Genomic DNA, 6,000 nt, shown 5'->3' on the forward strand with positions numbered 1-6,000 from the left:
CTTCAATCGCTAGTGTTTTGTACTAAATATGTGTTTTATGCCTTGTAGGAATGATTCCGATCTATGTAGATATTATGGAATGAATTAAAGCTATTCTAGAGCTTTGAAGTCTGAGTAAAATACCAAAGATTAAGTTGGGATCGTGTTGGGGGATCAGCGGATGATAGTGTACTTTAAGAACGAAACGAAGAATCGAGCAAGCACACTGCGCATTGTCTAGTAAAATACACATAACTTTTTTCTCAGAAATCCGTTTGGGCTCAACAATATATCGTTGGAAAGATATTTAAAAGAGATACAACTTTCGTGTTTTACATTTTTTTAAATTTCGACATTCGCGCCGCATAGGGAGCCACATAACGCCGCGGCTGTGTAAATTGCTGATGTCCTCAAATTGCATGCTCTCTGAAGTTCCCCACAAGCACACCGCATGGCGCGTCGCCCCATGCAGCGCGCCTGTGCAAATTTTACAGAGCCATAGTCCTATTTCGTGCAGGAAAAGGTGTTTCGTCTGGGCCCGATCCTACTTGGTATAAATACATGTAAAAACGCTATTTTGAGGACTTTTGACACACTTTGGACCTAAGGAGGCAAGAACACAATAGGAGCAAGGCGGAGAATTCTTCTACGAGTTTTTCACTTCCTTCCTATTTCTATTATTGGTTATGAATTCTAGTATTGTAGTTTTGCATACTATTATGAATAGCTAATTTGTTATCTAGGGTTTTGATGGAACCTTTTAGAGGATAAATTCTTATTATGGTTTTATATAATTGAGCCATTGTATTTCTCTACTTGTTCGACTACGTGTTTGTTGTTGTTGATTGAATGGATATCAATTGACTGTGCCTATTTAGTGTGTACTGCTTGAGAGAAAGTACATATTTAGGTAGTTGTTGAACAACATCACTCCTAACGTATGTGAGAGATCAATACGGAGGGTTTAAAGGGTGGATTAGAGATAACGAAACCTTAGTGTGATCGTAGTGAGCGGTGAATTAGTGCCACCTAGTGTAGTTCGATAAAATACATCTAGTAAATTATGGTAGTTGCTCGAGAGAGAATTACGACAACCAAAGTACTCATGATCGATAAATAATACTTAGACGAAATTATAGAAAACACAGTGGGAAGGATTCCGACAATTGGGTAAATCATAACTTTAGACCTCCTTAGTCTTGTCTCGAATTTCATCCTTGTTAGTTGATAATTTTACTGCTTTATAATATTTATTAGTTAATTAGTAGAAATAAAAAAATCAAATCTTTATAACTAGAAAATTATTTGGACTTGTGTTTCTTAGCAATATTGCACAACTGTAGCTAAGCCTTAGTTCTCTGTGGGATTCAACTCCGGACTTGTAAACCGGATTATATTTGCAACGACCGCTTAGTCCTTTTTATAAGGCATAGTTGGGCATTGTCATTAACTTATGAAAATAACCTCAATCCTCGAAATCAGCAAAACCAAAAACACCAGTCCTCAGAATCTCGTATGAAAACACCAAAAGCTAGAACAATACAACAATGAACACAAAACACACAATCTGTTGCAGCGCACAACCTGATCCCACCGTACAAACACAATCCTCCTTTATTTCACCATATTAATATCAAGAATTAACATGTAATAATCCGTTATGGTGCGCAACCCGATCCCACCATATAATCATAATCAATATCATAATCCTCCCTTATTTTGCCATATCAAAATCACATATAAAATTCGTTGCGCCATGCAACCCGATCCCATCATATCAATATCAATCCTCCCTTATTCTACCCATCGTGGCGTGCAACCCGATCCATAAACAAATCAATAAATATAATCAACTCAACAACTCAAATCACAAGAATATCTATGATTAAAGAATATGAAAGCAAAGTCATAAAGGAACCTCGTACCAAATCAAGGAATGCTACAATTAATACTAAGCAACAAAACAAACTAAATATACGACAATTATAGTGTACAAGTAAGACAAGTAAGGTAGGTAGCAATTAATCATGGAATCGTGGAAGAAACGAGCATTTCAATACAAGAGTAATTAGATGACAAGTAACAAGTTATGGCATAGAAAGCAACTAAGACATGTAACAGTTAAGATATGGAATGATATAATTAATAAAATACGGGAAAGCATGAAAACAACTATTCTGGCGGCGTATATTCACTCGTCACCTCGCATATACGTCGTTCCACATGTAATTCACATAGCACATATCTCAAGGGCTCCTAATTCCCTCAAATCAAAGTTAGACCTAACACTTACCTCGCTCTACAAGCAAATCAAGGATCAACCAGGGCCTTTCCTCTAAAATTTGCCTCTGAACCAACCGAATCTAACCAAAAGCGACTTGATATCAACAAACAATGATAGGGAAATTAATTACAATACATAAACCTAAGACCTTTACACTTTTTTCAAAAAGTCAACAAAAGTCAACCCCAGACCCGCATGGTCAAAATTCGAGATTCGGACCAAAACCCAATTACCCATTCACACCCGAGCCCAGTTATGTAATTAGTTTTGAAATTCAACCTAAATTCGAGGTCTAAATCCCAAATTTACAAAAAACTCTAGATCTACCCAAATCCCTAATTTCTACCATAAAAATCCTAGATTTGATGTTGAAATCATAAGAAATATAATGGATAATTTAAAAGAAATAGATTAAAGTCACTTACCAATGTATTTAGGAAGAAAATTTCTTGAAAAAATCTCCTCTAGGGTGTTTAGAGTTGAGAGTTTGTCAAAAATAAGCTAAATCTCGCCTTCTCAACTTTTTATCCAGGCGCAAATGTCGCAATTGTGACCTGTGGTTCGCAATTGCGAACCCCGCAAATGCGAGAAATCTATCGCAATTGCGAATAAGTCGCATCTCTGCTGCCATCGCAAATGCAATGATTTTGTTTGCAAATACGAACTTGGGCATTCTGCAAATGCGATCAATTTGATTGAAATTACGAACCAGCTCCCCCCCCCAACCCCTAATCGCAAATGCGAAGAATTTTCTCGCAAATAAAAACCTATCGCAATTGCAATCCTAACCTTGCAAATTTGAGGTCTGAGACCTGTGCACAAAACCAGAAAAATCCTACTCTTTCAAACACTCTACCACGAGTCTGAAACTCACCCGAGCCTTAGGGGTTCCAAAATAAACATGCACACAAGTGTAATAACATCATACAAACTCGCTCGCACGATCAAAACACCAAAATGACACCTAGAACTATGAATCGAATATCAAAATGATTGATATTTTCAAAGAAACTAAAGAACATACAATTTTACAGCCGGACGTCCGTACCACGTCAAATCAACTCTGTTTTATACCAAATTTTGCAGACAAGTCATAAATACTGAAATGAACTTATACCAAGTTCCAGAACCGAAATCTGAATTCGGTAGCAAGAAAGTCAACTTACGGTCAAATTTAAGAATTCTTTAAACCTTTAAATTGCAAGTTTTCAACAAATTACGTTAGATCAAGCTAGGGACTTTTGAATTCGATTCCGAGCATACGCCCAAGTCCCAAATCACGATATGGACCTACCGGGACCGTCAAAGTATTAATCTGAGTCCGCTTTTACAAAATGTTGATCTTAGTCAACTCAAATAAGTTTTAAGGCAAAATTTTACATTTTTATCAATATCTCACATAAAAAACTTTCGAAAAAGGACACGGATTGAATAGGCAAATCGAGGTAGGCTAAATGGAGCTATTTGAGGTCTTGGAGAACAAAAATGAAGGGTAAAACTATAAATTACCTATCAGGTCATTACATTCTCCACCTTTAAAACAAACATTCGTCCTCGAACGAACATAGAAAGGTACCTAGACTGGTGAAAAGGTATGGATATCTACTCCGCATGTCCGATTCGGACTCCCATATGGATACCTCGATCGGCTTACCTCTCCACTGCACTCGAACTGAAAGATAACTCTTAGACCTCAATTGTTGGACCTGCCAGGCTAGAATAGGCACCGACTCCACCTCATAAGTCCAATCCGTGTCCAATTGGACTGAACTAAAATCTAACACATGGTACGGATCACTGTGATACTTCCGGAGCATGGACACATGGAACATCGGATGGACTCCTGACAAAGTAGGTGGCAATGCGAGCCTGTAGGCCACTTCACCCACTCTCTCAAGAATCTCAAAGGGTCCGATATACCTAGGGCTCAACTTGCCCAACCCCTCATGGGTGAACCCGGAGCAATACCCTCTCTCCAACCATGAATGCAACATCATAAACTCTACAATCGACATAACTCTTCTGCCTAGACTGAGCAGCACGAAGTCGATCCTGGATAATCTTGACCTTATCCAAGGCATCCTGAACCAAATTGGTACCCAACAACCGAGCCTCTTCGGGCTCGAACCATCCAATTGGTGAACGATACTACCTCCCGTATAATACCTCATAGGGAGCTTGTTCTTGTAGGCAAAGTTCACAAGCAGCAAGAACTGATCCCTAGAACTGCCAAAACCCATAACGCAAGCGCAAAGCATATCATCCAATATCTGAATAGTGTGCTCGGACTGCCCATCTATCTGGGGATGAAATGATGTACTCAACTCAACCCGCGTGCCTAACTCACATTGTACGGCCCTCCATAAGTGAGAGGTGAACTGCGTACCTCGATCAGAAATGATAGACATGGGCACACTGTGAAGAAGGACGATTTCGTAGATGCAGATATCAGCTAACCATTCTAAAGAATAGGTAACTGCCACTGGAATGAAATGTGTCGACTTGGTCAACCTATCCACAATGACCCATACCACGTCAAACTTCTTCTGAGTTCGTGGGAGTCCAACAACAAAATCCATAGTGATGCGCTCCCACTTCCACTCAAGAATCTCTAGCCTCTAAAGCAAACCAGCAGGCCTCTAATGCTCGTACTTTACTTGATGATAATTCAGACACCGAGCAACATACGCAACTATATCCTCCTTCATTCTCCTCCATCAATAATGTTGTTGCAAGTCCTGATACATCTTGGTGGCACCCGGATGAATAAAATACCGAGAACTGTGGGCCTCCTCAAGAATAAATTCATGAAGCCCATCCGCATTGTGCACACAAATATGACCTTGCAACCACAAAACCCCCATCATCTCCAACAATAACCTGTTTGGAACCACTGTGTCGCACTGTGTCCTTAAGGACAAGCAAATGGGGGTCATCATACTTGTCACACCTCCTTTTTACGCGCCCGGGGCGCAGGGGAGTTTTTTCCAATTAAAGGACAATCGAAACGGGATTGGTTTAATTATTTCAGAGTCGCCACTTGGGAGATTTAGGGTGTCCCAAGTCACCAATTTTAATCCCGAATCGAGGAAAAGAATGACTCTATATTATGGTCTGCGTATCAGAAATCCGGATAAGGAATTCTGTTAACCCGGGAGAAGGTGTTAGGCATTCCCGAGTTCCGTGATTCTAGCACGGTCGCTCAATTGTTATATTCGGCTTGGTTATCTGATTTTATACAAGTATGAACTTATGTGCCACTTTTATCTTTTAACCGCTTTTATCATTCACTGTTATTTTTGTAGGACTTGCAACGTTGTGAAAATGTATCTCGAACCGCGTTACAATCAATGTACCCGTGGTCGTCGACACACTTTGACTCCGTTGAGATTTGGATTTGGGTCACATCAATGTGCACCCGAGTTTAAGGAAATTAAGTTATTAAAGGCGCGCCTAAAGCGACTAGCGTATTTATTTTGGGTAAGACCGTGGAATTTTGCTAAACGGTCCATCCCGAAGTCCAAATAATTTTTAAAGCAGATATTTACTGAGGGCCCCGCAATTTGTATTTTTATTTGGCGAGGCTCATCTCATTCTATTTTTTTAAAATGAATTTGCAACGTCATGGACACGCATCTCGAACCACGTCACAATCAATGTACCCGTGATTAGAAACACATTTCGATTCCGTTGGGATTTGGATTTGGGTCACATCAATGTGCACCCGAATTTACGAA

This window comes from Nicotiana sylvestris, chromosome 5 (genome assembly GCF_000393655.2).
Source record: "Nicotiana sylvestris chromosome 5, ASM39365v2, whole genome shotgun sequence".
Classification (NCBI taxonomy): Eukaryota; Viridiplantae; Streptophyta; class Magnoliopsida; order Solanales; family Solanaceae; genus Nicotiana; species Nicotiana sylvestris.